This window comes from Colossoma macropomum, unplaced genomic scaffold (assembly GCF_904425465.1).
Source record: "Colossoma macropomum unplaced genomic scaffold, Colossoma_macropomum, whole genome shotgun sequence".
Taxonomy (NCBI): domain Eukaryota; kingdom Metazoa; phylum Chordata; class Actinopteri; order Characiformes; family Serrasalmidae; genus Colossoma; species Colossoma macropomum.
The window spans coordinates 3,350,201-3,375,760 of record NW_023494810.1 but is presented as its reverse complement, the minus strand read 5'-3'; the positions used below and the strand labels follow the sequence as shown (position 1 = coordinate 3,375,760).

General features: G+C 40.7%; 1 protein-coding gene across 4 annotated transcripts in view; it reads left to right on the top strand.

The window, feature by feature from the left end:
• Positions 1 to 25,560, top strand: part of LOC118800052 (band 4.1-like protein 1) — a 182,832-nt gene that overhangs the window by 25,835 nt on the left and 131,437 nt on the right. The window contains exon 2 of one of the 4 annotated variants that reach the window (XM_036560199.1): positions 6,297 to 6,426. The exons of the other annotated variants lie outside the window; for them this stretch is intronic. The gene's annotated coding sequence lies outside the window, so the exon portion shown is untranslated. The remainder of the gene's footprint in view (positions 1 to 6,296; positions 6,427 to 25,560) is intronic. 4 annotated transcript variants of the gene reach the window in all.

Here is a 25,560-nt window from a genome sequence, read left to right as displayed (position 1 = left end):
GTTCTTTAGAAAATACAGCACTGTGGAAAAGTCTGAGCCCACACTTCATTTGTTTCATTTCTAGGCAAAATGGCCATTAAGTAGAGGTTATTAATGTTTAGAAGATATATTTTCAGATTAAATAAAATATAACAAGATAAGGAAGGGATTAAGATGAAGATAAAAGGTAAGGAAGGGAAAAAAGCAAGTCTTTCTAAAACTGCAGTTCAAAAAATGATTAAAAGATTTAGAGAAAATGGGACTTCTAACAACCGTGCAGAGCCTGGATCAGATTAACCGTTCATCTTCGGCTTTGTTCACACAGCAGGTAAAAGTGGCCCAAATCTGATCTTTTTCTTCATGTGTGACACAGATGTGTGTCTGTGTGTCAGTGTGAACAGATAAACACACTGAATCTGACATTTTCAGTTCCGATTTGAGACGCTTTCATATGTGGTGCTGAAATCTGATACATATCCAATATGCAGCGATCGACTCAGTCTGAGCAGCAAGTTTTACGTCAATCCAGCTCCACATTCGTCATAATTTCGCGCTGCTGAGACTCTTAAACATTTAGGCTGATGTTTCTGTACTAAAACATTAGAAGAGACTCATCCAAACCCTCCGTGTTTGAAGAGATTTCTAAAGAAATGTCTGAACGCGGCTGTAGGAGAACGAGGCTGCAGCGTCAAAGAACAGATAAAAGTCCGAAAGCAAAGTTTTGCCCTTTTTACGGTGAACTCGAACACACTCTGGGTGATGAGCCCAGCTGTCAGTCAGTGAAGCTTCATGATGGCTCCTGTGATGCTGGTGAAGATGAAGCTGATCCTCCGGGAGCGACTGGCGTTCGTTGGCGGTCGTGATTGTTTACCTCTGGATGAGCCGTGAAGCAGCGTGACGCTCTGTTCTTTTGCGTATGTGGGTCAGTTTAGGAGCTGATCTGTTCAGACTGATGTTGCATACAGATCACATTTAAAAGATAATCTGAACAGCCAAACAAAAAATCAGATTTGGTGAGAAAATCAGATTTGGGCCACTTTTACCTGCTGTGTGAACGCAGCCATTGAAAAAATCAAGCTTCACACGTTCTTCAGATCTGAAAACATCCACAGGTGTTTCTGTCCATCCTTCCACTGTGAGAAGACGACTCAGCGCTATGGGTCTGAAAGGATGTGCAGCTGTCAAGAAGAACCTCACTGAGAAAAGGAAATAGATAAAAAGAAGAAAACTCACAAATTAAACAAAGAAGCTGCTGTTCTCAAAACAATGGACTGACCACCCCAAAGTCCATACCTCCACTACTGTTTATAGGCTGTGTTTTAGCTTACTTGAGTCATGATAAGCAGGAAATGCAATTACCTGCAAAGACTGAACTGTGGAATTGTGAAAAATTATCTCTACAGATATTTTTTTGAAAAACTGAAAGCAAGTCTCTGTGTAATTTTCTGTTAATTAGATATTTTCTGCTTTTTCTCCTGACACTAAATAATAAATACCTTGAACTTAACGGCTGTTTTGAGTTGAAATGAAATAAATGAAGGGTGGGCTCTGACTTTTGCACAGCACTGTTAATTCCAGTTGAATTCCTGAGACTGTTTGTCTATCAACTCTTTCAACTTAGAATGACACTGCCAAGGTGTATATGAGGCCTGGCGCTGTACTGCTGAGCTCTAGCCACATGCCACTGCTCAAGGGAAGCCACTCGGTCATCAGACACCTCGGTCATCAGACACCTGCTCATCCAGCGATGCTTCTGAAATCAAGGGCAATAATATGAAGTTCGTCCCCCCTTGGAGTAACAGCCTCTTCTCCTCTGGGAAGGCTTTCCAGTAGATCCCATGTGTCAAACACAGGTCCGCGGGCCAAGTCAGGCCCTTGGGACGCTCCTGTTTGGCCCGCAATATTATTTTAATTTTCTATTAATATTAGCCCGTTTCATCATGAGCTGCACTACAGTCCCCAGCATGCACTGCAACATAATGTGCACTCGACCCCCTCCCCAGCAATGATCTATGGGCCTGCAGTTACACAGAAAGAAAAGGACAAATACGCAGTTGTAAAAAACCTGCTGGGGACAGTTAAAGAGGTTTAACAGTTGTCTGCAGCTGAAATAGCCTATTGTTTTATATAAAACAAATTTTTATTTTAGGTTATTTTTGAATTGTTCAAGTATTCAGTGCCTGTTTTGCTGATGCATGTTTTGAGTAAACAATGGCCAAAATGTTAAGTAAAAAATGAAACAGAAACACAACTGGCCCATGGATTTGTTTAGATTTCTTAATATGGCCCTTTTAGAGGTTGAGTTTGACACCCCTGCAATAGATGTCGGAACATTGCTGTGAGGGTTCAGCTTGCAGCCACAGGGACATTAGTGAGGTACGCTATGATTGTCACGTTTAGTACTTGGTTGCAAGCCCAATCCTATTTCACCGCTCGCCCTGCCACTGAGCCCTTAGCCCTCTGTTGTGTGTGTTCACGTCTAGGGGTAGGGTGTCCCGATTCTTGTTGAGATAGAGGGGTAGGGAGAAGCGTTGGGGCTACATGACCCTCCAAACGGAGGTTTTTTAGGGACTCCAAACAGAGTTTTAAGAGGAAAAAAGAAAAAAATGGCAAAATGGCTGAACAAGAGACCAAAGAAGCCCACAAATGTGAGAATTTTCTCCATTAAAAAAAATTACAATAACCACTGTATTATCTTACTTTAATGTTGTTTCAGTGTATTATGGTCATTTTCTTCATAACAAGCTTAAAAATCACTAATAGTATGCTAATGTCTTGATAGCTGTCTAGCTAACTTTCCCGTTCCACCTTAAATAGTCCAGCAGTTCTGACGCCTGAAGCGCCAGAATGTAGCTGCTGCTCCATTTAAGGCGGAACGGGAAAATTCAAACAAGAAGCTGGTGAATATCTGACAGCTTAATATCACCAAACAATTAGGGGTGGGTGATAATAAATAATTGCCCCTCTTTGAAGTCATATGATGCCCTAAATGTAACTAAAGCCCAGCAGTGAGGAGCTGAACTTTACCCTCCTCTGCTGTCACTGCAGACTGGCAGGGTCGCCTGCAGAGCAGCGCTAGTAGCTGTTAATGAAGTGATTTTTTTTATTTGAGGGTCCCATTTCGTGGAGGAGATTTCAACCACTACCCCGTGTAACTCAGTTCCAAGCAGCAACAGATGTTGGAACATTGCTGTGAGGGTTCAGCTTGCAGCCACAAGAGCATTAATGAGGTCAGGTACTGATGTTGAGTGATTAGTTCTGGATCACAAACACCACTTGAACCCCAAACGGATGGTGCTCCATCACTCCAAAGAACACAGCTCTATTGCTCCACCGCCCAGTGCTGGGGAACTTTATTCCCTTCTTATACAAGTGTGTCTACAATTGAACACCTGTGCACCTTAAAGTAGCTGAAATTGCAATGCAGGAGGTGTCGGGAAACTTTTGTCCATATGCTGTGTATGGACTGAATCAGTACTTTGCGCATTAAATTCCAGTGTGAATGCAGATAAATACATTCCGTGGTGCAATGGAGGTTTGGTTCTAGTAGTAGTAAGCACTGCTGCACTGGGTGTATTACATTAATAAATTGTCACAGACCATTACAGTTTAATCAGCGCTTTTAAACTTTCAGAGCTGTTTGTTGCAGGCACAGAGCAGACCTCACCCTGCACTTAAAAGGGATTTTCAGCAGGGAATCCAAGCTGGCTGTGTAATTTAGTCCAAAATTAAACTCAATCACCCCTTTGATCAGTCATCTATGCAGCATTTTGTGAAATGGTTTCATGACGGAGCCATTCCATCGATGACTTTCAAATGCCCTGTGTGCTACTGACGGAGAATTTGAATAAATATTCCCTTAATCAGTAATCACATAGATTAGATATTGTGATCAATAACCAAATAGGCAGTATTGGCTAACAGAGAATATTAATTCTCTCCCAAAGGGAGGCCTTAGTCTGTCTGCATAGGAGATTCTGGACACTGGAAGGCCCGTGGGTTCACAGACAGGCCTGTGTGTACCTACTGACCCAGTGAAGAGAGGGGCAAGTTGACCTTGAAAGGTAAAGCAGACTGGGAAAAACCTGTTGAAACCAGTTTTTAGGAGTGAGCTCAACATGCGATGGCCAAATTGATGGATGAAGAGATGCACCTGTTAGAGAAGTAAGGTGGGGGGATATCAAACTACCCCAGATAAATGGTATATAAACAGTTTGGGACACTGTATTTGTGCAGTTGGGTCTCTCTGTGCCACCTGATACGGAAATAGAGAAGAAGCCTTTTTCCCTCTGTCCACAAACTCAGTGTCTGAAGACTCTTTTCTTTTTGACATCTTTTGAGAACTTTGACTTAAACCAGTTATTAGTGAAAGTGTTTGGCCAGTATTAAAAGATTTCTTTTTATTCATAATATTATGTTGGAGGCCTGGGGTTGAAGGGGATAGCCTTGGTTCTGACACTACACTGCTATATTTGCAAACTACATTGCTGTCCACTACTGTCTGGGCACATAGCTTTCAATAAACCTTCAAACCGGCCCTTTTTCTTTCAGAAAAACAGGACTCTGTCATTGACTTCCAAATGTTTTAGGCCGGATTTCTATCCTAGTGATATTAATACAGTATTGCAGACATAATTCCTCTCAGTTCAGCTACGCCAGAGTGATCTCTGGAACAGGAAGTGTGTTTTAGTGTGTCTAGACTGTCTGTCAGATGTTGTTAAGCAGCCTCCCAGTGGAACAGTTGAAGGCAGCGCTGGCACTGTCGGCATGGCACCGTATCGTCAGCTGTAATAAGCCTCAGAGCCAGACAGATAGCACCTCAGGATAGGAACTCATGGACCCCCCATTGTCAGGCTGGGCCCACCACGCAGGCTTTGGGAGACTGAGTCTCTGTGGCCCGAGGTTGCCAGGCAACGGTTATCTTACGGTAGAGGGATGAAGTGACCTTTTATTTCTTTTGCTTGTAGTGTTAACCTCATAGCCTCTGATTCGCGTGAGCACAGTTTGACTTTTAAGCTGACGGGAAATGAGGGGCTCTGACAATGTTCATCCTGTGTAAATGATGAGGGTGGGAATGATTTTTGCGGAATTCCCCAGGTAGCTTGTCTTTCAGCAGGATTGTTCAGATCCAACAGATGCTAAATTTAAGATGGGTAAGCCATGTTTGCGTATATAGTTGTTGCACATTTAAGTCTGTAACCCCACAGACGAGTCTTTTCCCTGATAATGCTTTGCCAAGCCTGCTGTGTTCTTGTGTCAGGGACCTGTTTTAAGTGAATTTGCATAATTAGGCACATTAACCTATGCTACGATTGTCACGTTTAGTACTTGGTTGCAAATCCAAAGCCCGATCCCATTTCACCCCTCGCCCCGCCACTGAGCCCTTAGCCCTCCGTTGTGTGTGTTCATGTCTAGGGGTAGGGTGTCCTGATTCTTGTTGAGATAGAGGGGTAGGGAGAAGCGTTGGGGCTACATGACCCTCCAAACGGAGGTTTTTCAGAGACTCCAAACAGAGAGTTATGAGAAAAAAAGAAAAACCGGCAAAATGGAGCACAAGAGACCAAAGAAACCCACAAATGTGAGAATTTTCTCCATTAAAAAATCACGATAACCACTGTATTATCTTACTTTAGTGTTGTTTCAATGTATTATGGTTGTTTTCTTCATAACAAGCATAAAAAATCACTAATAGTATGCTAATGTCTTGGTAGCTAGCTAGCAAACTCTCCCGTTCCACCTTAAATAGTCCAGCAGTTCTGACACCTGAAGTGCCTAAATGTAACTGCTGCTCCATTTAAGGTGGAACGGGAAATTTTGAAAGAGAAGCTGAAGAATATCTGACTTCAGCTTCATATCACTGAAGAATTAGGGGTGGGTGTTAATAAATAATTGCCCCCTCTTTGAAGTCATATGATGCCCTAAATGTAACTAAAGCCCAGCAGTGAGGAGCTGAACTTTACCCTCCTCTGCTGTCACTGCAGACTGGCAGGGTCGCCTACAGAGCAGCGCTAGTATTTCATAGAGGAGATTTCAACCACTACTGTTTGTAACTCAGTTCCAAGGAGCAAGATGACACTCGAAAAAAAGGGTAGGGGTAGAAGTAAGAAATGGGATTGGGCCCAAGTCTGCAACCCATATGTATCACTAGACTTCTGTGTTATTTCCCTGATGATCCTTAACTACAAATGTATGCAAAATGTTTGGCCAGATCAAATATTTTGATTTTTGGAGTGAAAAATTGAACACAACCTTTGCAGCAAACTATTTAAAAAAAGAACATTTTTGTTTAAGGAATTTTCGTCCACTCCTCCTTACAGATCACTTCTGGTTCTTCCATATTCTTGGGCCGTCTTGCATGCACAGCATGCTTTAGATCTACCTACAGATTTTCGGTAATGTTCAAGACAGGGCACTGTGAGGACCATTCCAAAGGCTTCAGCTTGTGAGGTATGTTTTGGACCCTTGTTTTTTTTGACTGAGTGTGACATATTCCATCTACCAGTGTTTTCCCTGCCCCTGACTGCCACACAAGCCCAAAGCATAATAGACCCACCCTCCATACTTAATAGTTGGAAAGATGTTCTTTTCATCAAATACTGTTCCTTTTTCTTTAAACATATCTTTGGTGATGGCGACCGAATAGTTCCGTTTTTTTACTTCGTCGGTCCACACTTGTTTCCAAAATTACTTTGGCTTATCCAGATGTTGTTTTGCATACTTCAGACATTGTCTTTGTGATGAGGTTGCAAGTATGGTATCCTGATCACTCTTCCTTGCAAGCTGCAAGTGCTTTGATATCTTTTTATATCCCTGTGTTTTGCAGGCGTCAGTTAGCTCAGGAGGAGCCCAAGGTTGCTCTGTTTCAGCACAAGATTTGAAGAGTCAGAGAATTTATTACACTCTAGAAGGGTGTTTAAACTTTTGCGCATACCATAGGTACTTATGTTTTCTGTTTTTTGAAGTTAATCAAATATAAAGTAACTGTGCATTAACATTTGCTAAAAATCTAAAAATATGTCATTTGGCCACGGTGCCCAATGTTTTGCATACAACTGTAAATCTGCAGTCGAGCAATTTTCAGTTCCTGCTTGTTTTGGGGGCTTTTCTGTTTTCAGTCTTGTCTTCAGTAACTGAAATGTGTGCTCTGGGTTATGGTTGGGTGATTACACAGTCAAAGACTTTCCCTTTTTTACCCTACAGAAACTCCATGTTTGCTTTAGTAGTTTGTTTTGGATTACTGTCCTTCTGCCAAGAAACTTCTTTTTTTTCAGTCCAGATGCTGGCATTCATTTACTTAATCGGATATTTGAATTTCTTTTACTTAAATTTATATTTACTGTATGCAACTGAACATTAACTGAACATTCAGCAACTATCTAATTAACCATTGCTCCACCTGTTTTCCCCCGTTTTTGTACTATAATACTTTATACTAACATTGTTTGCTATCCGGTGTCGACCAGAGGAGGATGCGTTCCCCTTCTGAGTCTTGTTGCCTCTCAGGGTTTCTTTCTGTTTCTCTTATGGAGTTTTTCCTTGCCACTGTCGCCATTGGCGACGCTCATGTGGGCTCAGACCCAGATTTTTCTGTAAAGCTGCTTTGTGACAACACCTGTTGTAAAAAGCGCTACATAAGTAAACTTTGACTTGACTTGACTTTGACATTTGTAAATAATTTTACCTGATTATAATATTTCCTGCATAGCTAATGATCAGGGCCAGTGCCTGTCGTTCTTCCAGTCTTGGGGAAACACAACTGCTGCCCTGTCGCCATTTGGAATAAACACACTCATTATTAAGTATAATCACAATTTTAGCGAATCCACCAATGTTCTGTGAAAAAAAAGACGTTCTTCACTGTCACTGTCAACTTGATCAAAACAATGCGACTGAACTGCATGCAGGCTTCAGCTTAACATATTTACTGAAGGTTTTACTGTAAACTGTGGCGTACAAAGTAAAGAAGGTGTTGTTTGCATGTTTTACATGCTTCAGATGTCAGTGTGTTTAAGCTACAGCTGCCATTAACAACAAGTTATTACATCGTGTGAGAAAGTGAAAATACACTAACGTTAGCTTAGCGCTAACACTGTTAGCTTGGCAACTACATACAAAATGAATGTTAACACAGTCAAGGCTGGTATATAAAGAAATTACTCATGTTTATAATCATATAGCATATTTAAGAAGTTTCTCACCCAAAAAGAAACAGCAATACAGCAGTGAGTATTGGGGGCGGAGCCAAGGGAGGCCTGACCCACCACTAAAAGTTTACTGAGCCAATCGGTTTCATTAGCACGCTCACGGTGTGCTTCCTTAGCATGCTCACAGAGAGTGTGGCAGCGTTAACAGTGCAACATTAACACCCATAGCTCATAACTGTTACCCATTACTTCTATAAACTGTAGAATTTATAGACACCTTGACTGGCACCAACATTTCCTAGAGGAAATTCCTGAGAGACAACAGCCGCAGACTGTACCTGCCATGAGCCTTAGGCCTTTTGTTATATCTGGTGAGCTAACAACGACGCAATGACTCACAGTTGGCAAAGAAACAACTGAGCAGCAATATATTAAAAAGGATTTCTCTATGATTTACCAAAATTTAGACCTGCATACCTTCAGATTAAAGCTGACAGTCTGTGATCTAATCTCAGTGTCCTTGTTTCAATTTCTACTAAAATGTGCTTGGACTTGCTTCCTGTCGTTGTGTGATATACAGTGCCTTGTTATTGCTATGGCGCAATTCTAAAGGTATCCATTTTCTTGCGTCCACTGACTCAGTCTTTCTTTATGCAGAAGAGCTGATGTTTGCAGCAACAGGAAGCTCCATCAGTAACAGCTTGCACTTACCAGTAGCTCAGTCAGCTGACTGCTGTCCTTCCTCCCATAGAAGCCCCCCCCACCATTGCTCCAGGCTGGAATACAGCCCTCTGCGTCAACACTGGAGCTTTGCCCAGGCATGTGCTACTGCCCTGGCCATGGGGCACTCTCATCACGTCTGTCACTGCTCTATGGATACACAGAGTGTATGAGATTTCTTCTAGAATCTGAAGGGATGGGCTTGGTTATTCCAACGGGCAATCTTAGTGTTCGTTTGCCTACTCAGGCGTGTGTAGTCTGTAATAAAACAAAGTGAAACAGATTGTGAATCGTCTTGTTGATCTTCTAAGTAAGTGTGTGACATAGAACCGGAAAATAATTGGACACATGCAGCTGAATGCAAGCTAAATGGCCACATCTTGCGTAGCCCTGAGCCAGCACTCTATCCACGACTTTAAGTGCTAGCTAAGCTTCAGGCTGGTTAATATGGCCAAGCAGCAGTGTGTTCAAGTCATAGACTTTCCTAGATGCATTGACTCGAGTCCCATGTCTAATGTGCTAGCCCCAAACTGCATTTGGGCAGGCTACCACACTAGCCACGAGTTATTGTATTCCTACATGAAGTGTGTTTTTTCCCTCTGTGTTAAAAGTCGAGGTAAAGATTTTTTTCAGAGGAGAGACGGTGACCTGTCACTGTGGCTTGATTACACCTCACACAAAAGATGCGTTCCAAAGCCTAGGCTACAGTCCTCGGTAGGACTGTCCTATGAAGACTCCTCCTTAGTAGCCTGTCGGTCACACAAATGGGTCAGTCCTAATGAGGCTGCATGGTGATGCCATAAGGCATGGAACTGCTGCATTGAGTTTGTTCCCTTGGGGGAGATGATCCTATGTAGTATGATAAACTACGTACATACATATACTTCTAAATAAAATAGGATAAACGGAAGATATACGATATATGGACGAATGCTTTAATTAATGATTGAACTAATGAATTAATCAGTGATTTTACACTTTATAAGGCAACGAAGATGAATTTGAGTATGTGAACAACTTACATTTTAAAACAAGCTCAGCTCCAACGGCTTTGTTTTCCACCACACACACTCATGCACTAAGCCACTTATCCTTCTGGGTCGTGGGGGGGAGCTGGAGCCTATCCCAACGGTCACTGGGTGGAAGGCAGGACACACCCTGGACAGGTCGCCAGTCCATCTCAGGGCGCAAATATAACCGTGTTAAAATTAGTACTTTAAAATAAGAACTTCAGTCTCTTAAATGTATTGTTTGATGTCCCATGCGCATCAAATTGAGAACCTCATAATGAACGATACAATATGATTCACAGTAAGTTGTGCGGTCTATTTTGTACGCTTACGCTAGTTGTTCTCTTTGATGTTTTACAGACACAACAGGCTTACGTTTGGGTTACTTGCATGGTTATTTACATAGACATTTTGTAGGGATGCACAATGATATCACAATTATGTCAGTATCAGCAGAGAATCGCTTATCGGCATCGGACAGACACTGAAATTTCAACCCCTTAACAGGCCAAAGTTTTATTACTCACTTGTATAACCTAAGAATAGCTCAACCAGTTTGCACTGAAATTCCTGTAGTTTCTGAATAATTAGCCTTTGTCTATAATAAGCCTGTTAAGGGATGTTAAGGGGGTTAAACCGATATTTCATGGAATATTTACAGTGACGTTGGGCTACTGCTCTAAATTGTTTGCATTTTATTCCTGTTACTGCATAGACATTAATGTTACATTTATCTGCAATGCCAGTCCAGGTAGATGTAGTCCCAGTTTTTACATTTCATGAATGTAAAAATTACATAAGACATTGGCGTCGACTGATATGTACATGAAAAATATCTTATATTGGTTTTGGCCCACAATTTCTGTATCAATGCATTGCTGATTTTTTTCTATGAATTTTATGAACAGGTACCTAATAATAATAATCACGGCTGCATGCACTAAACAAAGTATTTTCATTTTTGATCAATAGCGAAATGGTGAGCAATCCCAGCAGGGTCCCAACAAGGGTTAAAATGCCCACTATTAATAATGTGATTCTTCATACGATGTTGATGCAGGAACTGATGTCTGGTAGAAGGTTGTATTGAGATATTCAGTGTTTTACAGACTGTGGTGCTTGTATTATTCTTATTAGTCTCAGACTCTATGACTGTGTTCTTCCTGTGTAAAAGATAATATAAATGCTTTTATCTATTTTAAGTGTGCTAATGCAGCAGCGCAGGTTCTCTTCCTGTGTTTAATGGTATAAAATGAACTGAAAATGTTGAAACTGTTATCTGTGTTAGGCCTGTTGTTGCGTTCTGCAGTCTCCTGTGTTTTGCTGCGTCTCAGAGGGAGACGACGGGCCTTTGTTCTTTGTAGAGCTTCTGTGTTTTCCCGGTTGCTTCAGTATTCAGCGCGTTCTCCTGATAGCTTTTTCCACGATGCAGATTCTACTGTGAGTCTCTTGTTAAAACTTGTTGGTTTTTCCCTTCTCTGCGTCTGTTATGCAGTGAGTCATGGTCTGATTGCTTTGGAAGTACATAATCGCAACCTTCTCCGCGCCTCTCCTGGCTGTTCTCTGCTGTTTTCTTGCACAACCAGCGTACAATGTGTGTGTACGCCTTCGTCTAAAATAATGACTGTACAGGCTTATCCACTATAAGCCTGCATTATTTATGGCAGTTGTCTGGAAAGTCAAAGGAAACATGCTGTTAACACCAGGATATCGTGGCTCATTTCTTCAATAAGAGAACGCTACACTAGCACTGAATTTGGATTGAATGGTCAATCTCAGAGCAGGTTTGTTACAGGAGAAAATTTAGCATTCTGACTCCTTGCAGGATTTATTTTATGCACTATTGGTTGAGCAAAGCAAGCTGTAGTTGCAGATGTCAGCAGTGATGAGAAAGGATGTAGACATATCCTCTTATTTAAGCCAACGGGTAATTTATGACGGACTGGAAATGCACGAGAATGAAATCATGTCAACGCTGGCATTGCTCATCTTGAAAACTGCCTGGCAAAATCTCTCAGCAGAGAAAATACAAAATGACAATCACCCAGGATGAGCTGCGGCAGACGAGAAACTGATTACTGATTTGATTGAGTGCTTTGGTTTGTTGATTAGTGAGAAGTTCTCTCTGCATCTTAGCTTTTAAATAAGGACCTGGAAGTTTTGCTTTGCAAATGCTTCTCTTTTCAGACTCTCTAGATATCCATCTGAATTGTAGTGAGTTGATTAGATGTTAAATGTTTTTTGGTCACATTTTACTGTGGAGCAGTGGCTACATGATACCTACATAAGCCCTTAATGACAACTCACATAAACGTACACTTATTCCAGGAGGTGTCATTTGTCATAAAAGCTGCATTTGCCAGCTGTAATGTCACGTTGACATAACATCTATGCCAGGTGACATAGGTTCTGACATCAGGTTGTGTCATGACACTGTCTGAGGTGAAATGACTTTGAGCTCAGTGTATGGCACAATGACATTTCTGAACCCCTTAAATGGCCAGGGCCCACCGGCAGGCCCAGAGTTTTATTAGACACTTCTATAACCTAAGAATACATACTTAAAGCGCTTAGGTGTTCAAAAGTTCTTTAGCAATAAAAAATGGTTCTATATAGAACTATGAACACTCAAAGAACCATTTGCATGATTAAATGGGTCCCTGCATGGTGAAATGGCTCTTCAGATTAATGGAGAATGTGCTGTAGGTGGTTTTTGAAAAGGGTTCTATATGGCACCACAAAGGGTTCTGCTATGGTTAGAATATCAAGCTTGTGACAAAAGAGGAACCCTTTTTGGTGCCTTTCTAGAACCATATACAACACATTCTCCATCCATCCGAAGAGCCATTTCACCATGCAGAGACCCATTTAATCATGCAAATGGTTCTTTGAGTGTTCACAGTTCTATGTAGAACCATTGTCTTTGCTAAAGAACCCTTGAAGAACCATTATTTTTAAGAGTGTAGCACAAGCAGCTTGCATTAATGTCCCTGTAGTTACTGGAAAATGAGTGTTAGTATGTAATAAGCCTGGGATCTTAAAGGGCTAAAATATGATATTTCCTGCTAAGATCAGGCTGGTTGAACAAAAGTGAGCATTTTCTGTGGCTCTCAGATAAAGTGAGTTTCATTTTTCCATTTATAAGATTTAAGCTCTGCCACATCATCAGCATTATGTCACTGTGATATACACTAAGCCAGCTGTTTTATCGCGCTGTCATTTCACCCAATAAATGATAGGATGCTCAGAAAGTCGGAAACATAGTTATAATGTCAACTGGACAAGAAAACTGACAAAAGCACACTGTAAAAAAAGTATTTTCACTGTCAAAGCACAGTAAAATGTAACGGTCTTTACTAATTTTCTTAAAAAAACAGGTTAAATGCATGTAAATGACACTACTTTTGTTAATTTACAGGAATAGAATGTATATTTAAAAAAAACAGATGATCACCTTTATTTTTTAGACATTTGTTTTATTTGTATTTGAGGGCCCTGAGTATAGCAATAGAGCAAAAATGAACATTTAATTAATCTTAATAAAGAAAGAATATAAGAAAGTCTCTGCACTCACTGTGCTATTTGACAATTAATGTTAAATAGCTAAAAATACATACATGTTGGTTTGGGGACCCTGAGCGATTGCTGAAACTGCTTAGCCAGAAACAGCCCTACTGTTAAGCTTCTAGTTATCTGACTCAGTCTAAGTAAAGAGTAGGTCCACCAAAAACTGGAAAACAGTTTCACTATCAAAATTCATCCTACCAAACTACCTGTTGCTCCTAAGCTCTGGAAGTCAGTAGCTCAGGTACAAGTGGCTAAAGGGTTCAATTATTGCCCTGTATAATCATGGCTTGGATTACTCGAAAACAAAGTGCAAGGGCTTATGGGTAAGATCATTGGCTTTGACGTACCCTTCCTGTCCTCAGGTTCGTATCGGTCCCATGCCTTATTCAAACTGGATTGATGGGTTTTATAACTGCCAGCGTTTTACTAAAGGTTCCAATTACCTTACATGCACGAGCAGCATACTGAAAAGGCTGGTATGTTGTACCGCCGGCTGTCTCAGATCGATTCGCACTGCTGTGATCTTACCAGCTGACTGTGAATGGGATGGTCACAGTCGCTCACTGATATACAGGGTCATTAGAGGCCATGAGTAGCAGGCTGGAATACATATCACCCCTGTTGAAAGTCACCTTTTTACCCAGCCTTAAGGCCAGCTTTGCTTATCAGAGGACGACGACTGAATCATGTGGGGGATATTTTAGATTTTTGCATTAAAGACTGTAATAATTCTTGCACTAGTTATCATTTTACCAGTGGTTTAGAGGGAGAATTAAGACAGTGGGTAATTGATTTGGTTAGGGCTGCACAGTGTACAAAATACCATATTGCAGTTATGATTCTCTATATTATGATTGCGATATGCCTAGTTTTGACTCTCATCTGTTGTTATCCTTTTAAGGAATTGTGAGAAAGAAGTTTGATTTTACCAGAACAGAACTGGTTATCGGTTTGTGCGTTTGCCTTTTACCTTTACCCAGAAGTGCAGTCTGCAAAGCAAGACTTCATCACTGTCTGTGTTTTTTCTCCAGTCTGAGGAATACATTCCAATTACAGATTAAGACTGAGGTGTTTATATTTCACTCTACTCAACAATCTGATGAAAATCTCTGTTTACATGCTCACTACAAGAAATCTGATCCAAAATGACACGCATGAGTAGAGAACCGCTTAGTGTAGACGTTACCATGACAACCAGCATCATGTGAGTCCAGTCAGAGTGAGATGAGCAGCAGTGAGCAGCGCTTGTGCTTGTAATCACTTTAAAATGATGTCAGACTCAGGAAAACGTCCTTCACATGTCCTTATTAAAGAAGGCCGAGAGGAAGTCGTCGTGTTCTGAGACACATAAGCTGGACGTCCGTCCCACCGCCGTCTTTTAAAGACCAGAGCATAAACTTCGTCTCCTCTGCAGACCAGTTTCTGCTCCGCCATGTTGAACGGTATAAACTTTCACTCTGACGCGACGAACATGATCAGAACGGACTTAAACTTTCCGATAGGGAATGTAATCAGATACAGGCGTTTACACGGATATTATTCTTCTATTTAACAGATTATTTACAGGATTACACACTTCAATCAATCGGTTCGAAATTGTATTCCAAATGGCCTCAATTGGACCAGTTTAGTCCGATTGAGATGTATATATGGACGTATTCTATTCTGATTGAGCTTTTAGTTGGTTTATTAACAAATTATTAGGCAGCATGTAAACGTGGCTACTGTGTACAAAAAACATGAGACTTCCTTTCTTGTTGGATACACGTTTTTTTGAACGGATGCAAACTCAGAGCAGATCGGATCGTATATTATTGATCTGTTTAATCAGAGTAATGATGAAGTGAAACTGACGTGTGTCTTATATTTCTATTCTGGTGTTTTGTTGTTCCAAATGGTGGTTTGAGACGTGAGCTGAATAATATTTTCAGAAATTTTGACTTTGTTAGATCACTTCCTTTACATAATAATAAATACAAAAACGGCCTTCAGAAATCATGTTATTATGGGATGTAGATAACAGTAGATAAAACAGCACAATCAGCCTTTTTTTGCCTTAGCCTTAAAGAGTTAAATAAATAAATATAATCTCTAAACTATATCTAATGAATAAAATAGCTCACCTATAGTGTTGAGAGCCAAAGTTTTCAGTACATCCATAACTAAAGGTAGTGAAAACTTTTTTTATGTGAAAAGTTATTTATAAATACATTTTGTAGTCATTCTCTAATGAAGGACAACATTATTTTAGGATCTACGTTTAGGAAAATTCAAATGATACCCAACCCTATATACCTTCCAATACATTGAAAACACTTAAGTTTGGTTAAGAACTGACCTGCATTTTTTTTTTGCCAAAAATGATTTACATTTGTTGGATGACATGAATGCTTTGAGTCATCTAAACACCAAAAGAACATCTTTTAAATGGTCAGGATGCTCACAGCACACTATAAAACAGTGACTGGTTAGAATCTCATTTGCATTTTGCACACTTCTATGATATCAATATTGCAAAGACTGGTGTCATGATAGTGATTAACAAAATGTAGTTATGTTATAACCGGAGTTTAGGGGGAGGAGCATGGCTGAAACCCCTCCTTCTTTCAATCTAACACCCTATAAATTCACATCCTCACCTTCCGTTCCTGTGACGAAGTGTTCGCAATCCCCACCGCCACCCCATCTCCTCCCCGTTCCTCAGTCCTGCATCAGTCCTACTACGGCTATGAGGGGGGATCTGGCCTTCTAGCTACAGGCAGAAGCTGCCCAGCCCACGTTCTCAGAGTTCTCCCCCCTCCCTCAGTCAATCCTCCCTCTTACTACCACCACATGTTGAAGGCATGGTCTGAACTCACAAACCATATATTTTGCAGCTCTTCTTTTAGAAGACAAACAGATTTTTGCAAGGGGCTCATGGTGGTCTGCGGCTGCTGCCGTGGCCACGTTAATTAGCTCGTGTATTGAGCCACTGTTTGAAGACAAACTGGCCGTGACACCAGCATTGAACATCGGCAGTCTGCTCAGGAATGCTTGGTGGAGGAGGCTTAGGAAGGTCCCGGAGGTGAATGACCCCTAACACATACACACACCTGACTGCATATGAACAACATTTGGCATCGTGACAGATAGAGACATGTAGGAATCACGGAGGAATCTTCAGCCCTGTGCACTGCAGCAGGTTTTGTTTTTTAGTGTGGGTGTGCAAGAACTCTGTTACATGGGAGTGCATTGCTAAGCTTAGCTGCAGCTGCTCTCATAGGGCTGTATTCTTAATATTTTAGGTGGTAATACTCATGTTAGAATGCCAGATACATAGATATACATACCTAGATGTTGCGTTGGGTCCAGTCAGGCACATCAGCAGTGCCACCATTTTGGGGCGGTCAACATCGCTGCTGGACTGCATTCAGTACCATTACAGAGCGGCAGTTTAAGAAAGATACTGTCCAAAATTACACTATTTCAAGAATATTACTCTCAGAAAGTGGGATAGGATTATATAACGGAGGGAACGCAGTGATCCACACTCATGTTTGTGTGATGTTTATTGTTTGTGTGATGTTTGTGTAGATATGGTTGTGTGGTTGGTGAAGCACAGAGAACCTGTTGATGTGATTGTTTCTCCTCTGGTTTTATATTAAGCTTATTTCATTTAATAGTCTATTCAGGATCTTAACTTTATGTAGTAGTTATTTATTTACAGTGATGGTTAAAGCTTTGTAGCGGTAAATTACAGCATTCCTTAATCTGTGTAGATATTCATAATAGATTAACTTTAGCACCTTCCTACACGAACCTGAAGTCAGATTCTTATTTGCCAGCTTCTTGTTCGAATTTTCCTGTTCCACCTTAAATGGTGCAGCTTCAGGCACCAGAAAGTGACAGCTGCGTCATTTAAAGTGTAACGGGAAAAATCCAAGAACAAGCAGCGAATAGGAAGCCAACTTCGTCCTCCTCACTGTGTTTTGGGGGTTTATTTTATTTGTATGTGTATTAAGATTAGAAGTGATTCACTCATTGATGGATTTGCTGATGTGTCTGATTGTGTTTCTCATGCTAAACTCGGTTTTTAACGTCAGGTGCAGACTGAATACTTTCCTGCTGGTCCGGACGGCTAATTATCATGATCAGTTATTAAAGTATTAAAAGCTACCGAGAGCAGATCTGTGCAGCCTGGATTAATCTGTGTCTGAGGATTATAACTGAACAGATTTGGTGAAAATCGGTTGAGTAATAAGGAAGTTGAGGCTGATTTAATCCTGAGACTCTTCGTCTCTCAATACAAGTGAATTTGTTCACAAGTGGATCTTGACCGCTCCAACGCGGTGGACGCGCAGACGTATGACCTCACATAGAGAACAACAGACAACGCGGCATCTAGGTATGTATATCTATGACTAGATAGCGCAGTTCAAAAGCCAGAGAATTTAAGTAGCACATTTACAGAGTACATTTATAATCAAGAATAACTAAAGAAAATCTTTTAGCCTCAGTAGGTCAAAATGGTTTTCATATAATGTGAGCAGGAGGCTCAAATGACAAAGGCTGCTCCTTCAGATGGATTAACAACACCAGAGCTAACCAGTGCAGCAGTAAATGATGAGGAGCACTTGTCTTCTTGTGCCTTTTTAAGGTAACATTGAGAACAGAGGAATTTCTTTTCAGCGTTTCTAGTCCTAGCTAACATCAGCTATCATCACAAGCCTGCTCACATCTGCTCCTCCAGCCTTTCAGTGCCCAGCAGCACAATGCTGGAGGGCTTTATACCCCTCTGGCTGGCACTTGACATTGGGTATGGTGACCTGAGGCCCATGTTTGGCTGTCCAGATCGTCCCTTTCTGTTGGCAGCAGTTTTCTATAGAGCTGTGTGTGCACAATTGAGCACTTGTATCAGTAACGGGTGCACCTTAAAGCAATAGCTTGGTGAAAAATCCAGTTCACAATTTTCCACACACCCCAGACGTAGCTGATCGACTGAAGCATGTTTAGACTCCAAATTTTGCTTCTTTAAAACTGGAGCAGCGAGGCTAACATTTCTAACAAACACTAGAACTCAATAAGTCACCCAAAAAGCCTGAATTGTTTTATAAAAATATCACCAAAACCTCTTTTGACCCACTCAAACCACATCAGGGTCTTCAATAAGACATCATCATTGATGTGGTTTAGGACACAGCATGTCTCTCAATGAACTATAAAAATGAACAAAACTGCTGGAAGCCACTTTCTGATTTAGCTAAACTTCGTGATTTCAAGGGTGAATGCATTATTATTCATCTTCCCTCCGAATACGTTTCCAAACTATTGCACTGTAAAGCCCTGAACTGATATATGTGATGGAGCAAAAAATTAACTGCCAGTTTAGATAGCAAGACAGATGGATGGGTATCTTTGTATTCATGTGAATGAAATTGATTAATATGGCCTAAGTTGACTTTAAAGCATATGTTCCTCGCGTTTCTTCACATATTTTAATTGGGTTTATAGCTGTGGCTGCCACAATGTTTTTAATAGGTGTATGTGTGACAGAGTGTGAATTAGGGAGTAAGAGTGTGTGTGTGTGTGTGTGTGTGTGTGTGTGAGACACAGCTCATGATCTGCTGCTTAACAGGCACATGATTCTCAGTACAGATCTGGCTGGCATGTGCACAAAATATGTGAAAGTTTTGCCGGTCGCCACTGTGAATGCTAGTAGGGGACTTAAGATGGAATTGCAGTCCCTTCTGGCCAGACAGGCTCTGAGCCAAACATTCCTAGCTCTGACTGCTTTAAACAGGCACGACGACAGAAATACTAGAGTAAATTCAATAGTGTTCATTCCTTGCATGACTCGTAGCTTTAGTGTATCCTTCAAAGGACATCAAGTGTTTTTTTCTTTTTAACTGACCAAAAATCATGTGAAGCGGAACATGTCAAAACATTTCAAATTAAAAATATACATATTTTTAATATATGTTTTTTTAGATTGATATCTTTTTTTTGATAATGTACAACCCCATTTCCAAAAAAGTTGGGCCGCTGTGAAAAATGTAAATGAAAACAAAATGCAATCTAATGTTGAAACTGAGAAATTTATAGTTTTTTGAAAAATATTTGCCCATTTCAAATTCGATGCCAGCAACACATTCCTAAAAAGTTGGGATGGGGGCAACAAAAGGCTGGTAAAGTTGTGTAATTCTTAAAAAAACACCTGGTGGTTATTTGGCAACAGGTCAGTAACATGATTGGGTATAAAATGAGCATCTCAGAGAGGCGGAGTCTTTCAGAAGTAAAGATGGGGAGGAGTTCACCACTCTGTGAAAGCCCTCAGGGCTCTCAAGCAGCACTGCATTAAAAACAGACATGATTCTGTAGTGGAAATCACTGCATGGGCTCAGAAACACTTCTGAAAACCACTGTCTGTGAAAACAGTTCGTCGCTGCATCCACAAATGCAAATTAAAACTCTTAGACGCAAAGAAGAAACCACATATGAACAGGATCCAGGAATGCTGCCACCTTCTCTGGGCCCGAGCTCATTTAAAATGGACTGTATCCTCTGGGCTAAAGACCACTCAGCGCAGTTCAAAAGCCAGTATTCATGATGGTATAGAGGTGCATTAGTGCACATGGCATGGGTGACGTGCACATCTGTGACTAATGCTGAATGATATGTACTTATTTTGGCAACATATGCTGCCATTCAGACGACGTCTTTTTCAAGGAAGGCCTTGATTATTTCAGCAAGACAATGTCAAACCACATTCTGCATGTATTACAACAGCATTGCTCCGTATTAAAAGAGTCTGGGTGCTAAACTGACCTGCCTGCAGTCCAGACCTGTCACCACTCCGTCCCAAAAGCGTCCCAACTATTTTGGAAATGGGGTTGTACATGTAAATACTCATTTTTTATTATTATTATTATTCTTATTAAACAACATACTAATATGTTGGTGCAAATTTGAAGTCAGAAACAGATTAATATGACACAGTCTGCCATTCATGAACCTCATTCTGGCTGGGTGGTAAATGAGATGTCACTCCATCATCATTAAATCAGCAATGCGTGACAGCTGATGAGGGATGTTAATGAATAAAAATCTAATAAGTTAACACGATTTTCCACGAGCAATTCAAATCCATGGACAGCTGTCACAAATACCTGCAGTAAGCCGTTACATCCACCATTTTATTGTACCATATACTTGGAGTGACTTTAGGGCTGTAAAGATTACTCAATTAAACTTGATCAATCAATTAAAACGTTCCTTCTCACTGAGTTTGCATGATTATGATGATGACATTTTAAATTCTCGTGCTCTTTCTGCAAGAAACAAAGTAGCCTATTTTGGAATATTTGAAGGGCCATGCATAGTAGTCTGATTAGTAGTCTGATTATTAAATTAGATCACTCCATTACTAATAGCTCTAGTTGACTTGTATATCGCTGTTGTCGGAAGAAAACCTCGTATCTCCAAAACGGTAAAAAACCTACTATACTTTTAGTGTAAGTCAATGGAACCAGACGTCTTTCCAAGTAATTTTGGGTCGTTTCTTTTGGCCCATTCTCCATAAAATTTACACACAATATAAAGGACAACAGGCATTTTCAAATAATGTAAAAAACTGAAAAACAACAAAAATGGAGATACGAGGTTTTCTTCCAGCAGCGATATATTATCTGGCATATCACAGAGGTGATATATGCTAGGATGATGCCGCGTCTAACCCATGTGCCAAACCTGGTGTTTGGCTGGTGGAAGGTGTGCAGTGCCAGGAGGATCATGAAGTCGTTGAGCCAGTGAGAGCAGTGAGCTCTGGAGGAGCCACGCTTGCCCTCCAGCATGCATATGTAACACATCGCTAGTGAATATTGCCCATGCGTGTCAGCTCAGGAGCTGTGCTACTCCTTGCTTTTCTCATCCTCTTTCAAACAGGTATTACTATTCGTGAGTCTTCAGCTCATCTGTAGAGTGTACAGCGCTGCCAAAGGAAAAGGCAGGGGTCCCTCAGGCCTGAATTCACTAAAGATCACAGCAGAAGTGCTGAATTTGGTTCAGTTCTCTTTAGGATTGTCATGACAGCAGAATTTTGACTTCTGTATTGATGGCTAGTTTCAAAATGCTCTGTATCAAAACAACAGTATGGCAAAAACGTAAAACATTTGTCATCTTCTGAACACCCACTGTCTGTAAACACATGCCTGTCACTGACTGTGTTTACATGCAAAGATTTTTGCCAATCTGATGGAACACAGATTATAGATTAAGACTGAGGTGTTTATCCTCACTCTACTCAACAATCTGATGGAAAATCTCTGTTTACATGCTCACTACAAGTAATCAGATCCAAAATGATGCGCATGAGTAGAGAACCACTTAGTGTAGACGTTACCATAACAACCAGCATCACGTGAGTCCAGTCAGAGTGAGATGAGCAGCAGTGAGCAGTGCTTCTGTTTTTAGTTACTTTAAAATGATGTCAGACTCAGGAAAACGTCCTTCACATGTCCTTATTAAAGAAGGCCGAGAGGAAGACGTCGTGTTCTGAGACACATAAGCTGGACGTCCGTCCCACCGCCGTCTTTTAAAGACCAGAGCATAAACTTCGTCTCCTCTGCAGACCAGTTTCTGCTCCGCCATGTTGAACGGTATAAACTTTCACTATGACGCAACGAACATGATCAGAACGGACTTAAACTTTCAGATAGGGAATGTAATCAGATACAGGCGTTTACACGGATATTATTCTTCTATTTAACGGATTATTTATTTATCCACCTCGTTCAGTCAGATACAAACTGTATTCCGAATAGCCTCAATTGGACCAGTCTAGTCCGATTGAGGTGTTTACATGGATGTATTGTATTCCGATTGGGCTATTAGTCAGATTAGTAACAGATTATTAGTCTGCATGTAAACGTGGCTGTGGATAACTTTTTCCTGGGATCCTTTGTCCTATCATTTCTGTTACTTTTAAATAAGTTTCTGTTGTGCTGTGGGCAGTTCTGCGTTGCGTAATGTAAAGGCTAGTATTCCTTGCCTTGATCCTAGTTTAACTCCCAGGCTGGTTTTCTATTTGCCTCTTTGTTTTTCCCTGTTTAGCTCTGTCTCTTGTTGGTTTCTCTCTACCCCGGTTTTGACTATTCGCCTGTTCTTGTTTGTGTTTTTCCCCATGTCTCAGCTCAGCCTGCCTGTTTGTGTTTTGACTCCTGCATGCCCATTTTCATAATTCTTAGAGGAACCCCTTTCATATGGAGAAGGTTATGTACTTGCTTTCACCTCCCCAACATTATAGCTGTTGTACTGAAAACGCACTGTTGAAACATCATGCAACTTGAATTCCCTCTTGCAGCCTCACAGCGTGTGCTAAAAAGCAAGTCGTTGATCCAGCCTTGTACCTGCACTTGTCTTAAGTCCTGGCACCCAAGGTTAAGGCAGGACGATATGGTTAAGAATGTATATCTCAATATTTTTCAGCCTTTTGGCGATAAACATATATGTTGATATTCAGTCATTCTTTCTGAAATGGCTGAGAAGAGTGTTTTTTCAGTCAGATTAGCCATAATAGACTGAATAGCCTTGTCTAGAGCAGCTCAGTATGGTAGACAAATGCAAAAGTAATCATGTATGTATTCCTTCATGGATGGGGAACTGAAAGCCAGCCCCTGCAGGGAGTTATCCACTGTGCTGTCCGAATGTTTGTGTTGTGTTATTGCTTTAAGTTTGCAGTTTGCTAATTAGGCTTAACATGCTCATATTCGCATAACAAGGACTGACTGTCACAGTCTTTAGGACAATGAACTGCATGCATGAAATCCGAAAAACAAACAACAAGTATGCATTTTTTCCGGTTTGTATTTTTTGTCATCATTTGAACGCAGCAGCTCCCATTTACTCAGTGTTTCATGATCAATGGACCAATAGAAATGCTCCGGAATTGCTTAGAATAAAGTCTCTTTACATAAATTTCCATTTAAAGTACAGAGTTTTTTTGCTTTCTCCTGTAAATTTGCCATTTTGGAGATACTTGCTCCCTTTTTCCGGACAGAGACGATGTGCATAATAAGGTGCATTAAGATCACAGGGATAGTCATAATGTCTACTAATTTTGTATTTTCATAAACGAATCACAAATATATATTATAAATATTCATTTCACTGCTCAGCCCTGCACTGAGTGTGCTTATTATGCACGTGTAGAGAAGCTTCTTTTTCTTGACTCCCAACTAATTTTTTTTTTATTTTTCACAGCAAAGAACTGACAAAACAAATGTAAATTCTCAGGGCTGTAATGAGGTTGGTAATCATGAGCTGGCTTGCTCGGCAGGCACCCGTTGCTCCATTGTTCAAGTGCCTCAGCACTTCTGCTTTGTCACACCTACTATGTAAGCAAATGCCTGGGCCAACTGTGAAATACTGTAAGTGGCTATTGCATATCTATTTCGCAGCCTTAAATAACTTGTTTGAGGATTCGTCGTGGAGGCGCGGTGTGTTAAAGACAAACACCGCCCAGTGAAAAGGGTTGCCCGCCCTGCCTTTGATACACTGAGAACAAATAAAATTACCAGCGCACTTTTCAAGAAGCGTGTTATTTTTCCGGTGTCCTTCAGTAGTGTTCATTCAAAAGCTGGCCACAAGAGGTTAAGTCTTGTGGCTTTGTTATTCCCAACGGCCTCAGTGCTGGAGTTGCAGAATGACCTTGTGCCATCGTTACTTAGTCCCGGTAACAGATTGCAACACAGATGTCTCCCAGTGCTGCATGCTGCAGTCATTTGCTAAACGCTTCACCATTTTTTAAAACAGTTTTAGGCTTGTGGGGTGGAGAAATGACTTTGTGAAGGAGGCAATGTTAATAAACAGCACTGCCGAGAGAAATTACACGTAGGTGAAAGTGTGGGGACTGTGTCACCATCTTATTCGGTTATAAATAGGAATACGGAGCAAACTGAAGTCACAATCAAAACATTGCTCACAGTAAATAATGTTTTATGAGACAATTTGGTCTCACTTTATTGGATAACCCCCAATATATTATCTATAGATATTCAATTTTTAACAAACTGTCTGTTGAAAATCAGTTGATTCCCAGCTGCATTAAGTCAAGCTTTAGTGTTAGGGTCAGTTAAAGGATAATTAGTAGAATGTAAGTTAAAGGTAAGATAAGCATCTGCAAAGCATTTACAGTGGGCTGTCCAAAAAAAAATAACGATAATATAAAGCACAGGTCACTAATAGGCGGACCGCGGTCAGAGCCCAGACCTAGACACTGTCCTTACGGGCCTGGACCTATAACCGATAAACTAAGGAGAATTGTTTAATTTCGACGGGGTGGTGCTGTTTTAATTGGCGTAGCTTTTCTAGCCTTTACGGTAGCTTTAGCAGCCTGGGAGACTCACAGACCAATCACATGCGTTGTAAATATCACACGTGATGCTATTCAGCCAATCAGATATGTGCATTATGTTGAGCACTGAGACTCGAGTGAGTGACTCACACACAGGGGAGGGACGAGGTGAGACACAGCAGTTGGAGAAGAGAGTGAGCCAGATTATTTTACATGGCTCTAAAAAGAGAAAACTGACAATAAATGTTGTTGAAATGTTACTGAATTTAACTTTATTTGATTTGACACTCAGTTGTTGACTGTATAAGATGCTGATATACCTACTAGGCTACTTCAGTAAACGGTATATGGCTCTGAATCATAATGCAAGTTAGACATTATGAGGTTCCGGACGTTTGCTTGAGGAAGGTTTCTTTAACTGGACCTTACTGAATTTTAATTAAAGACCCCTGATATAAAGTGTCAGGACATCAGGATGAGCTGATCACACTCTACTTCTCTCAGGCCAGTGAGTCTGCCTTGACCCTTTTCATAAACATTTGTAAAATTCAGTGTGATATTGTTATAATCATTACATTGCACAGTATTATTCCGTATTTACTGTCCCTCCTGCAGCACAACAACCTAGTTGTGGGCAGTTTCATTTTACATGTATGAATTTGGTACCAAAAAAAATGCATGTGACCTGCATGATTGCATTCGACAATCAGCCAAAATGGATTATTTTTATTCTGCCTGATCTGTGTTGCAGTTTTATGCCATAAATAATGTAAGCTAGGTAAATGCACTCATGCTGAATGACCTCTTACCT